The sequence below is a fragment of the Tyto alba genome, unplaced genomic scaffold (genome assembly GCF_018691265.1).
Source record: "Tyto alba isolate M040663 unplaced genomic scaffold, T.alba_DEE_v4.0 Super-Scaffold_6, whole genome shotgun sequence".
NCBI classification, from domain to species: Eukaryota; Metazoa; Chordata; class Aves; order Strigiformes; family Tytonidae; genus Tyto; species Tyto alba.
In genome coordinates, this window is record NW_024881327.1 from 30,396,990 (window position 1) to 30,410,681 (window position 13,692).

Genomic DNA, 13,692 nt, shown 5'->3' on the forward strand with positions numbered 1-13,692 from the left:
GGGCAGTGCCGGTGGCGCGGGCAGGTGTCGGAGTGCCCTCTCCTGGGAGGAACCGGGCAGATGGGCCCGATCCTGCGACACGGGGCCCCTCCGCCAACGAGCGACGGGCCTGGCAAGATGCTCACGGCTGCCGGGTCCCATCCCTCCTGCGAAGGTGTCGAGGAAGAACTGGCAGGGGATCTGCAGGCAGAAATGCCTGAAACAGCAGAACGGAAACTGGTCGGTGTTCCTGGTAGGGAGAAGAGGTATTCACTCACGATGCCTGCACTTTCCAAATTGTATTTTTCATGGCATTAGCAGCTTGAATATACGTGCTTGAAAAGGTAGCAAGTGTACTAACTAAGCATCAGAGTCATCTGAGGTCATTCAGTTTGAATTCATATAGATGCAATTCATCTGACTTGGATCAGAAATTAATTCAGCAATTGATTTTACATCAATCAAGCCATGGCTTAAACAAGATTTAGCAAAGTTTTCAACGAACAAGGCACGTACAGAATTTTTTGGGGGTTTAATGATAACACCCTATTGTTCTGCTCTTCCTAAGGGCTTTTGTTAGAAGTTGACAGGACACCCTAGACTTTTCATTAATTTGGTGGCCTGGTAAAATCTTCTAAATTAACGTTACATTCAAACCTGATGTTTTTGCTAGGAAAATCTAGATACAAACAGCCCCACGCTTTTAAGTCTGTTAGCAGAATTATTGGGTTTTTTTAAACTTCTGCTTCTTTGTGGAGAAGTGATATTCAACTGATAGTAGAAACACCTTGGGGTCTAGGGGCTGTTTCTTGTGAGTTCATGAAAGGCAGAAAAAAAATAAAAGGGAAGAAAAAAAAAGCAGGTTCAACTGTGAGGTAGTTGTAATTCTGCAGGAAGCCCCAGGTTTCTTAATATTCTTAATGAGCGGGCATCTACCTTGAAAATTTTGACATCAGCAGATTGCCAAATTGATTACAGGGAACTAAAAGCATATCTTGTAAAGGAGAAGGTGTAAAGCTGTGCTCCTTTCTTCCTATTACAAAAAGATCACAGTCTTTTTGAGGGTCTTATCAAAATTAAAGTAGGCTGGGAATACAGATATAGATTTCACAACCTAACACGGCTATCATTAGTTTTATGAGTATTAGAGTTATAAGGGAAGCGAGGATTTGCCCAATAACATAAAACGTATAGTCACCATGCTACATTGCTGGCATATTGTTTTCCACTCAGAAACATTTTCTACCCTGAGTGAAGTGTTTGTACATTTTTAAGTGTTTTGTATTACCATCTATTGATGTAATAACTTATAGTACATTATCAAATCTATGTAATTTTATTTAGTTAAATATTGCAGTCTTCCTTTCATAGATAGGTACAAAAGGGACTTAGAGCTGCCTTAAAAGGACAGCTGGACAGCTTTTCCTGGCCAGCTGGACATCATCTTGTCCTCATGCCCTTAAGATTTGTGACTGAATAACAATCCCTGCTATTTTAATGACTATAGGGGTTAAAATCAGATTCAGGCTGATGTTCAGAAAACCTTCTTTTCATAAACATCAGGACTGAAGTATATAGGACCTTGAAGCTGGAATCTTAAATTTGTTGTTCAGTGCAACGGTAGCCAGGGAAGTAGGTAACTGCAGTAAGTAAGTAAAAGAAAAGACAAAATGAATATTTTGGAGTGATTGCTTGGGGCTGGACTTAGAGTCTCTTGTTAGGAGAGTTGAGTTTAGAATTAGAACTGGAACGGCAAATTATTGTGAAGCATTAATTGAATGAATACAGGAATCCAGAATAAATAAAAAAGAAAACCTCTTTCTGTTAGAGAAAAAGTAAATGCAGTCACAGCTTAATTGCACAGCATTTGTGGTGGTCTTTAATTGCTAAAATAGTTTCAGATTTCTGACAGAGTAGATAAGCTAACTGCTGCATAGCTCATTGTGTATGAAGTGGTCCAGCTGACAGCATGCAGATCAAATTTGGATCTCCGGGATGCTTCTACCTGGCTTCTTGCCGTTTCCTTTGAGGAGACAGACAACATTTATTCAGGGAGTGTATGTTGCAAACTGTCCTCGTACATCACTGCCGTGTCTTCTCAGGAGAAAAGGATGAGACTGGACTCCTTTTCCTCTGCATGTATGTAACCTGAGCCATAGAGCCATCAACACAGGCTGCAGAGAGGTATATGCAGGATCGAGCTCCTGCAGGCAAATGTGTACAAGTGGTCCCAGCTCAAAAAACGTTTCCAGCTATAAGAGAATATGGATTAAAAGTGTATGAATAATCACAGTATAGTACAAGAATATATGCAGTAAAATCATAGATCTCCTAGAAGCCAAACCACAGAGAAAACATACTCCAGTATACTTTGCATCATCGAATTGTTATGAATCCCTTCAATTGTCTGTCTGTTTTGTTAAACACAAGACGCTTCAGGGATCCTGAAAGGCATGAAAATATTCCTTTTAATAAAAAAATAAATCTGGTGCTCTTGATTTCAACTATTATTGCCTGATCTAGCAATTTCAGGATTCTGAGACTTTTTGCAAATTCTAACTACAATTTGAACTTATTTCTAATGATGGCCATCTTGCTAAACTACATTATAATCTGTCATGACGGGCACCAAATCCACAACTGATGGAAGTCTTTTGGAACTGTCTACTATAAAAATTTACAAAATAGTGAAGTTTGTTAGAGATCATCCAGAAAGAGCTCAGCCATGACAGATGGATAGTTTATCAAGCTGTATTGCTGTTGCTACCATCCTAAAATATGTGCGTTTTGGAGACTAGAACAATTTTGTATTAGGAAGACACCCTTTTTTATTGATCTTACTGTAGTAGAATAATAATTTAGGTCTAAATCATTAAGTCTAATCACTAGTCACTGTTTAGTCCACAGTTGTGTAAAAGTTACTTGAACTGCATTTGAAGTCATAGAAACCAGTAAGGGCCAATTCAAGAATACAAATTAAGACAAGCTGATTTTGTCATTTTCCTAACCCAATTGTCTCCCGTTGGCCATGTGGCTAGCAAGAACATAGGATCTGGCAAGTTATTAGAGAACATTGGGGATAAAGTCAGGTTAAATAAACAAGGCTCAAATAGTGTTCTGTTAATGTACTGAGTAATGCACAGTTCCCCTGAACACAGAAGTAGTAAGCAATTTCTCTGGTTTTTGGATCTCTGTCAGACACACAATGTTTCACAGAACAGCATCTAGAAAATCCCTACTATTCTGTGTGTCTTTCTTTTCAGTAGTAGCATATGCCTTTGTTTAGGTGGGAGATCTAGTTTAGATGTAAGGAGATTCTTGTCTTGTATGTTTTTCTCAAATGACAGGTAGCAATTATAACAGTTTCAGTGAAGTATAACCCATCTCATAAAGTTTCCTGTTATAGCTTTTCCATCTTCCTGACAGAATGCCAAAAGATCACATGGTAAATTGGAAGTTGTCACCTTTTAAAAGGCAGTATTCTAGACTGTATCTTTCTTTTCCCCAATTAGAAGTTAGTCACGCTGGGACATATTCAGTCATGCTGTACAATTGTCTCTCGGGATTTTGCAGATTCTCTTAGTCCTAGGAATGTTGTGACATTATGCTGTTGGTCCCTTCCCCAAACAGAGAGCAGACATAAAAGATATTAACACTGAACACTGTGTATATATATAGTGTCTTTCTGCACGGATATTTCTTGGTGTCTTACTATCGCTGTATTTTAGTATCACCCATCCCAGATAATTTTACTCTCACTTAAATTGTGGTGAAGGTGCTCTGCAGATGTACCTACTCCTGGGTACCCTCCTGAGTGGCACAGTATCACAGAACCACAGCATGGTTGAGGTTGGAAGGGACCTCTTGAGATCACCTAGTCAAACACCCTGTAAAAGCAGGGTCAGCCAGAGCAGGTTGCCCAGCAGGACCATGTCTGTTTGGGTGTTGAATATCTCTAGGGTTGGAGACATCACATCCTTTCTGGGCAACCTCTACCAGTGTTCAACCACCATCAGACTAAAGAAATGTTTTCTTACATTCAACTGCAATGTCATGTGTTTCAGTTTGTGCCCAGTGCTCTTGCTCTGTCACTGGGCACCACTGAGAAGACCCTGGCTCCCTCAGTAGTTTCTTTACAGAGGAGTTGGACTTGTGCTAGAATATGGCACTAGCTTAAAATCTTTCAATCTCTTTTTTCAGTAGTTACCTCCAGTTTTAAAGACAACATCTATGTCCAATTTTGACCTTAGTAGCTTAACACAAATTAACCACAAGAACCCATGTAAACACTGAAAATGTAAATTCACACTCTTGAACTCTGAAATGGTTTCCCTTAATCTGTGCAGTGTTTTTGCAAAGTTTGTAAACTGTAAAGTGTGAGCTGAATACTACAGATTTTTTTTCTTTCCTTGACTTGACAGTATTATCAAGTTCTGTAAATCCTAATTTTCTTTCTTATACCGAACCACTTGTAGGGTTTACTGCTTCTATTCAACAGATTTGACATACTGCAGCAAACATCCAGCTGCATCATGCCACATCCTCAAACAGCAAATGTGCACAAGCTAAACCCCTTGGCATTATGTTCACACAGATCCTGGCCAGCTGAGAAAGCAGCCATTTCTAGTTCACTTGTCAATACCCATGTTCTAAGATCCAAAATGAAAAGCATGGTTGAATGTGCTACAGAAACCAGAGTATCACTTACAGTGATAACAGATCAGATTCTTTTCCAACAATTTGATTTAGTTCTCTGTAGTCCATACAGAGATGCTGTCATGTTTTATGTGATAGAATACTGATCTCCAAGGACTGACTAGCAGAGTTATGCCTTTTGATACACCTCTGCGGTGATGCAAGAAATGTCTTCACTCTTTGTACTCTCTTTTTTTCTTGGTAAATAATGCCTTGGATATCTAATGAATGGTTACTCTTAAATTTCAGTCCTATACTGAGTGGTTAATACCAACTGCAAAACTGCATATATCCATTTCAGAGTATTTTCCAGTTGCTGACAAGAAAAGTTTAACTCCTTGCTGCTTCTTAGTTAGATGTAGTAAAGAGTTCAAAAAAAAAAAAAAAAATCCATTGGGATCTTATTTTCATTTCTTTCTCTCATGTTTTCTTCTGTACTAACATTCATCAAATCTACTGGCTTGCATTTTGTGCCTGTGGTTCATCTATTAGATATGGCTTCTTCTATTAGATGTTCACTTGGAAAATGAACAGGGATTCATTTTTATTTAAAGTCTGTGAGAATTGTAACAGTTGAGGGCTCTGACTCATGTTCAGATGCAGTTTCAGACTGAATGCTGAAATGGCTCTGAACTTAGAGGGTGACATGAGATGTCTTTTTCCCGAGTGGCAGCAATTTTCAGATGAATATAGCAGTGTTAGCTGCTGGTAAGTGTATGGCTGCAGATAGCTTATGGCTGTGAACTACAGTTGCTTAAGAAGCAGATCACACTGTTTCTCATCTTTTCTTTGCAAGAAAGCCACCACAATCATGCAGCTGCTATTATGGTTTCTGCCTCAGAGGAAAAACAATTTGTTAAGGTTATACCAGTGTTGGTTCTCTTAGACCGCATTTTTAGAGGGGATTTCCCAAAGTATTTGTGAAATACCTTCCTGACACTGACTGCATAATTATCAATCACAATGAAATTTAGTGGACCTTTGTTTCATTAACTGGTGTGGTTACTGAGAACTTACTGTTCCAATTCTACAGATCCATTGCAGACTACTTTAGATGGTATATCTTTACCAGTGAGAGTTATCATTAACAATTCAGTGGTTCAGAGCTTAATCCTCTATTTTAAAATGGTTTTTGCAAGCCTGATCTTGTAAGTGTCCCATTTGGCCTGCATGCATTTCATAGTTATTCTAAGTTACTAGTCGATATTAAGTGTAAAATAATCCTTGTCATCCCCACAACTTCAGGTTTCCTTCCTCCATTTCCTGGTTTGGAAAACTTGATTGGTCAGCTGTGATCTGGCAGCATTGCAGCAGTCCTTTGTGATCATTTCCCCTGGACTGTGGCTATTTATCTCAAATCTATGTTGGCGTGTTGATGCTTCGGGAGCACAAAAGCCCTCCGTAGATCCTCTGACAATTTCAGTGAAGTTTCTTCTTTCCACCAAGCCATATATTTTCCTGTTAGTTCTGACAGCTTAGGATGTGGTTGGATGATCATTAAGCTTGTATCCGTACTCTGACAGAAAATCTGGCAGTGTAAATTTGGTTCAGTGGTAATCACATGACTAAATTTCTGTTAAATTAACCTAAGTACACAATATAGTCTTTGTGCCAGCTAATTCACAGGCTTGCTGCCTAGTATCCCAAAGTGCTTTGCAATTCTCCAGTGCTTTGTGAGATGCCAGCCCAGCTGAATTCTAGGAATGGTTGTGAGCAACTTTTCTAAGGACTTGGCTTCTTTTTCCAAAATTAGATCCCTCCTTCCAAAAACCCAATGTTGTGGCCAAAAGTCCACTCCTACCTTGCTACTGCAATGGTACTTTATAATCTTTTCCTTTCTGCTCCCTGGAAGCCTTTTGCAGACCATGCTGCAGACATCTTCAAATGGCTCTTCAATATCAAAATTTGTAGTAGCATTTCATGTAGATTCCTTCTGGAAATAGCATTATCTACTCATTATGGACTGCATACAAGAAAAGAGGGAATAGACGGAAAAGGAGTTAGATTAAGAGGATTTGCCCCATTTCTAGGTCATTTTTCAGATCTGATGAAACTGCATGAATTGCAGATGAAGACTTTCTGCTCCACAGAGCATCTGGATTTGAGCAGTACAATTCCTAGTGGCATGAGTTATGCAGCAAAGATGAGAGGAACATCAGCAGGAGAACTTCAGAATGGGAAAAGTAGTGGTCTTATGTATCTGTAAACAAGCTCATCCACTATTTGGCAAGTTAGATCACCAAAATCACGCCTGCTTTTCCATTGCCTATTAGGGTAGAAAAGTTGAAAGCTAGCACTGTGATGTGGAATGTGACATCTGCCTGTTGCTTTACAAAGTGCCCAATCCACGCTACTTTCAGATGACGGATGTGAAGAATTCCATAGTAAGTTTTGCTCAGCTCCCACCCTCCTCCATTGTAACAGGGTTATTGATGGAAGGAACATTACCATCTTCTGCCCTTCCAGCAGAGTTGTTTTCATAGTTTTTAGCTTGGCAGTGGGCAGCACAATTCTTTTCTAGTGTGCCAAAATTAATGGATTTATTATTCTGTCCTTGTTACTAGCTGATCTCGAATGCATCTCATGTCTTTGTTCATAAAGTAGCCTAAGTCATCACTGTTTTCACCATAGTTTGACTGCCAGAAAGGAGACTTCATAGAGCGAGCCTGAAAACAGCCTCCATATCAGGATCTCATTTTACTGCTGTATCGTGCACTAAATTTGTGAGTGTAAGGGGGAGCAGATGGCTGAAGCCTGAGAGTAGGAAGCTGAGATAGAATAAGTGCCTGCTATGGCTTGTTCATTTGCCCATGGGAACCACGAGGGCCAAATTCTGAGGGATGCTCTGTCAGAATGTTTTATGCAAAATACCTAGCTGCTTTCTGCTTATGTATCTGTACATGCTGATTTGAAAGCAATAAGCTTATGCATGGTTTCTCTTGTTCCTGGTCTCTGCTTTCTGTAGCTCCTATTGCCTGCCCCTCTTCTTTGACAGTTCATACTCTGAAGTTTCAGCCATGAGGATCACCCTTTCGTGAATCCATCCTTCATTAGGCCTACTGGCTTCCAATATTCCCAAGAACGCCAGTGGAAACATATATATCGAACAAATAGAAATAACTGGAAAAATAATTTCTATCTTGCTGTCAAAAAGGCAATGCAAATAATGCAGAATACAATATTTAAAAAAAAAAAAAGCTAATCTTTTTACTGAGACCAGTTACGTAAAACTATTTATAGATACGCAGAACTCTGTAGTAACAACATGGGGGGAAGAAACAAGAGTAGGGAGAGGGAGCTGCTTGGTGTGAGTGCTTGCATCTCACCCAGAGGGCTGGCTGGCCGGCCAGATAGTGCTGCTTTCACGCCTCATCAAGGGACAATTTCAAGAGATTACCAGACATGATATGATTTCCTGGATGGGGTGATGTGAGAAATGAGCCAGAAAGATGTGATGTGCTGAGTTTTGAGGGGGCTGCATTTGGTTCAGAGTAAGAGAGGAGGACGTCACAGCTCTAGCTGTAAGTGCTGTCATTGCATACTGCTTTCTTGTAGATCGCCCAGTCATCATCCCCATCAGCTCCTGCTTCTCTTTGACAGACTCTTTACAGGTTCTTATTATTTTTGACAAGGCATCTGAGACTGCCTGTCCGGCTCATTTAGTCTTGACCTTCCAGTTCTAGGGTTGTTCAAATTCAGTTCTCCAAGAACCAATCACTATGAGACTCTTTTCTCAATTCCAACAGTTGCCCCAAACATGCTTGCCATCCTCTTCACAACAGTAGGCTGTTTGGCTGTAACCACAGGCAAGAAAATAAAAGTGCTCAGTGATCCTGCCTCAGCTTGACAGGAGGAACCTTCCTTTCCACTACTGTGTGGTTGCTGTTTCTCTGCTCTCGTTTGAGCCAGGATTAGTGCCAAGATGTATCTGGTTTTGGGATTTCAGGATCTCAGATCCATTTTCTAGAACAATGACTAACCTTGTGTGCTAGGTGTGGGAGACAGGTGGGGCTGCTCAGTGGTGGTGGGAAGCTCTGTTTGCTTCTAGGATGGCCTGTTCCCCGAGGAATAGTTAGGAGGATGGCTAAGGGAGAGGTGGGAGGAAGGGTGCAGCTACCTGTCGATCATTCTGCATATGACCCGGACACCATTGTCTTGGATAGCTTTGTGTTTGGCCAGGACAGCCAAAGTATACTTCAAGCCAAGCATATCTTCATGTTGCTGATGTTCATGGTTCCTGTTGCACCCTAAACTTCTGGACAGGCCATCAAGAAACCTGTTCTCCCAGGAAACACTGTAGGGATGTACTTTCATATTTCCAAATTAAAGATAAATTTTAGCGTCCTTAGTGCCTTATCAGAGATTCAGTTCCCTGGATTGAGGAAGACAAGATGACGTGAGCTCTGCATAGTTTAGCTTTTTTTGTGTGATGGCCTGTCTTTGTGTCAGTGCCTCGATTCACTTTTCAGTATGGCCACTAGCTGGGTGCTGACATGAGAGAATGGGCTGAAACGTGGGAGAGGCAAGATCCACAGCAAGTCGGGACTGCGTGTGGCATGGCTAGACGCTGCCTCTCAGGAAGCGGAATGGTTATGTCCACGGCCAGTTCTGAATGAGCAGAGTTAGCCTGCCTGCGCGGGTCTTGCAGGGAAAGGTGGCTCTGCACACCAATGATGGCTGGACGTGCAAGGCTGCCAGCTGGCAATGCACCCGAGACTTGGCAGAGTAATGTAGGCTTGACACCCAGGGCTAGAAAAAAGCTTTCAGAAAAAAACTGTAGCTGTGAAAGGAGGCTTGAAAGCCCCATGACAACAGCAAAGAGGGACTGGAACAGCCAAGCTTGTCCCCATATGTGGGCCATATCAGATGATACGAAGCACTGGTGCCATGAGGAAGTACTGACTTGTGAGAACTTGCAACTTCCATCCAGCCTCCCTTTCTCCTTGTAATTGTAGCACCATCCTTGTCTTTTGGCTTGGAGGAGGTAAGCCACCCTTGGAAATAGAGGACAAGATTTTCTTCCCTGTGTAATCCCCATTGCCTTATGGCATGGTACCACTGTCACCAGGACAGGATGTGGTCCACCTTTCCCTATGGGAGCACAACATCCCAGCTCCTTGGGTAGGCACGGGTAAACCCGACTGGCTGACGTGAGAAGCCATGATTTGAAATTTTTCTTCTCTAACTTCATTCCACCGCACCTAAACGCGTATTTTGAGGGATGCGTTAATTGCCGAGAAACCTTGTGAGTCATGAGCTCCTAAACCAGCTTTCGATTTCTAGGTGAGAGACTACACCGTAAATTCCCTCATGCTTCGGAGGAGATGGCTGGGGGGCAAAGCGACGGCTGACGGCGGGGCTGCGGCAGACCCGCACGCACGCCAGGCCCCAGAGGACCGGCTCCCCCGGCCTCCTCTCAGCGCCCACTTACCGGGGCGGGGGGTGTGGTGGTGGTGTTATTTTAAGGCCGCAAAATTACACCGCCCGGCACGCCGGGTTTACCGGGTATCCTCCTGCCCGCGTCGCGCCCAAGCCTGCCTCCGCCGGGACGCGGGCGGCCCGCGAGCCTCGGTGCCGGGGTGGCGGCCGCCGCGCTGCGGGCCGGGCCGGGCCGGGCCGGGCCGGGCCGGGCGGCTGAGGGGCGTGCGCGGGGGGCGGGAGCCGCTCGGCACCGCCCCGGCCCCGCCGCCGCCGCCGGGAGCCGGCAGATCCGGGTCTCGTGGCGCGGGCTGACGTGTGAGCCGGCCCGAAGCAGCGGGGCCGAGCCGCGGGGCCGCCTCTGCCAGCCCGGCCGCCCTGCCCCCGCCCCGGCCCCCGCCCCGGCCCCCCCCCCGGCCCGGCCCCCGGCCCGGCCCCCGCAGCCCTCCGCGCTCCCGCGACGGCGGCCACAGCACGGTGAGCGGGGACAGGGAGGAGGGGAGGGGAGGGCGCGGGCCGGCCGCGGCCGGGCAGAGCCGGGCGGGTGTCCGCGGACACCCCGGCCCGTCCCTGCGCGGAGCGGGGAAGGGGGGGGTGGGGGGCCGCGGAGCCTGGGGAGCGCCCGGTGGGGGCTGCGGGGGTAACGGAGAGCCTGTTGAAGTGCAGCGGCGTCCCCGCCGCCGGCTGCCCGGGAAGGTAAACACCGGGAGAGCCGGAGCCCTCCTGCTCCTTATCGGGCACCGCTCTTCTTTTTCAAACCAGCGAAACGTCCGCTCGTCTTCTTTACAGCTGGTCTGATTCGGGGGGTTCTGGTTGCTGGGGGTTTTGGCGCAAAGTGGCACTGTTCTGTCGATTTCTTTATTTTTTTCTTTAAAGATCTCAGTCTGATACTTTGAGCCAAAGGGTTTTAGTTTTCTCTCTTTAAAGAGGCTGGAAGTGGCATGCTGACACCGGGGTATGTGCTCCCAGCCTGCTCCTCACTTTCTGAAAAGCGTCTGCAACTAAAGTGGGAGAAATTGAACAATGACTTGTGAAAGATAATCTCAGGGAAAGGACAGTGTCACGCTACCATAAATTTATTAAAGGTAGGATTCCTGCCAGCAACTCTTCATATGTGCGCTCCAAGATGCGATTCATAGCGGATGACAGTGGGGAAGGGGTATGTTGGTCTTGAGACCACAAGAAATCATCCATGGTCCTTCCTCCACAGCTGTCACCGTGCCGGGTTCCCAGATGTCCTGCCCTGCAGCTCAGCTGCTGCCTTCCGTGGCAGTTCTGAGGCCTCAGCTAACCACCGCTTCTGCGGGAATGTGGCGCGTGACCTACAGCAAAAACTTTTATTTCCTGGCAAACACCTGTTTGTCTAGTCAGTCTTCAGGATTGTCCTTTAGATTATAGATTTGTTTGTGTAGGGACTGTTTGTGTTGTACGCTGGCTGAATATCCATGTCTATGCATATAGATAAGTCTTGAAAACCATCTCCAGTTTTTAGAGGTGAGGACATGTAACTTTTTTGGTCTTAATAGCTTATTATGTTAATGTTATTAGCATGTCTACTGGGGAAGGTATGTATCTGCAGTGAGCATTAGAGGTTTACATCTTAGAACTCTTTACATGCTTAGATATTAGAGTGCTCTCCACCTTTACTCATTTCTGTTATTTTCCAAAAGCAGACATCAGCTCAAAAAAGTCAAAATGAGAAAAAAAAAAATCAATCTTACTTACTTTCGATTTCTTCCTATATACAGTGAGAAAGAATAAATCCTTGATAAATCTGTGTAATTCCTGTGACCTGTCGAGATGAAAGAAATCAAGCTATTGTTGTTGATCACTGATTTTAAAAAATGATCCTGTCACTGACAGCATGGCTTGAAATTGTAGAAGCAGTTGGCAAAATTGAAGTGATTGTAATGTTAGCAGTGCATTAGTCGGTTCAGCCCTGAGTGCTGTTCCTTCCCCCACCACTGAGGTGTGTGAGTCCATCCTCTTGGTTCTTTCTGCCTCGTTTTGTAAAATAGGAGATTTACAGTTTTTTCTTAACTCTAGAGTGGTATAGAGTTCTGTATCTTAGGTGCTTTAAGATAATTTTGTATAAGGTGCTAAACAAGTGCAAAGCTCTACTGGATATGTTACTGGTCATTCCACAAAGTACTGTTGCAGATGCTTCTCTGGCAGGCAGGGATGTCCCTGACCCACTCAGGACCATAAGCCAGGAGGGTCTGCTTTAGAACTGAGATGGTGGTAGCCACCATTCTGTAGCTCTGGGTGGACCTTATTTTAGCCTAGTTGGATATTGTTTTGCTAACTATAGAAATAAATATAATGAACATGGTTATATGAAATTCCTTATACTGTGAGTGTTGTGATGGTTTTACAGCACCTTACCCAAACTACAGCCAGGTCCATTAAGTCCGAAGTGTATGGCCCAATTGCACAGTCAACATTCTTGCCTATGTTCTTCCCTTGTTCTAAGGGAAAAATAAGAATAATACACTTCTTGTTAAATAAGTAGTCTACATAAAAACAATTTTAAAATGCATTATGGTTTTAATGGCTTTGTAACTATTGTATCTTCTTTCACAAAGTCGATACTTGATTTTAGAGAAAGTTTCTAACTGACTTCTTGTTACTAACTTCTCAGTTTCTACTTTCATATATTTAGACTTCCGAATTAGTGATGTGTGAATGTTATTTGCATAACAGATATGTAATAAAACAAAGTTTATGTGTTTCAGAATTTTCCCTCCTAGATATTTTAGGTACTTGACATACATTCTTAAAGACCAGATTTTGTCTCTGCTGAAGTTTGTCATAGCAGAATTGGGCCTAACAACATCACAAGTCTTCACAGAGCTACTACAATGAAAGTAGCAAGATCCACTTTCTCTTCTTATAAGCATGTATGAATGGAGAAGGTGTATAGTGCCCTGACAATACCAAGTATCGGATTCTTACTCTGTATGTTTTGAACATTTGTCAGATTATTCATCTCAACAAATACAAAAATATTTTGGAACATACATAGAAAAATTGGTGTCATCTGCACATACTCTGCTTGGCCTGAGAGCCTGCTTTGCATACCTGCTATTACATGCATTTACGTACATGCTATTACACTTGATGTTAAATGTGCTTTCTGTTTTAACTTCCTAGGTTATAGATTCAATTTATTAATATGAAAACGTCTGTCTAGTTGTTAATGAGGCACCTGAATCTGCAAGATGCTGAGTACTTCTTGGAAGATCCAGGAGCTCCCAAGTCCTCTATAAGTACAGTGAAAGCTGAGAAAACTTTGTAAGGTTATACCATAGAGCCAAATCTTGAAGTCGCTGTTCAGGTAAAAAAAAAAAAAAAAGAAAGAAAAAAAGGAAAAAGAAGAAGAATTATTGAATAGCTCCTTCAGCTTGTATGCCTTGACTCACCAACAGCTAGCTTCCCCAATTCCCAAGGAACCTCATTTGAAGAAAGACTCTTTAGCTCCTCATTATGAAGGAATACAGTCAGGGATATGACAAGGATTAGCCTGTGTTAGCTGTGCGAGTCTTATTTCTGCTGGACTTTAGCAGCAGTACAGTGGAGAAGTATGTCCCTATCCTCCTC

At 43.3% G+C, this 13,692-nt stretch overlaps 1 protein-coding gene and 1 long non-coding RNA gene across 4 annotated transcripts in view; one reads left to right on the top strand and one right to left on the bottom strand.

Moving 5' to 3' along the window:
* Window positions 1-13,692, top strand: part of SMIM14 (small integral membrane protein 14) — a 55,851-nt gene that overhangs the window by 3,525 nt on the left and 38,634 nt on the right. Inside the window, exon 1 of one of the 3 annotated variants that reach the window (XM_042808237.1) lies at window positions 10,448-10,569. The exons of 1 other annotated variant lie outside the window; for it this stretch is intronic. The gene's annotated coding sequence lies outside the window, so the exon portion shown is untranslated. Of the gene's footprint in view, window positions 1-10,447; window positions 10,570-11,321; window positions 11,587-13,692 lie in introns of those variants that run through there. One more of the 3 variants, XM_032999195.2, reaches the window with a different exon arrangement.
* Window positions 1,836-10,252, bottom strand: LOC116963204. Its single transcript, XR_004408022.2, has 2 exons — window positions 10,106-10,252; window positions 1,836-2,231 (listed from the first exon to the last, which is right to left on the bottom strand). It is a non-coding gene; the product is annotated as an uncharacterized LOC116963204 (long non-coding RNA).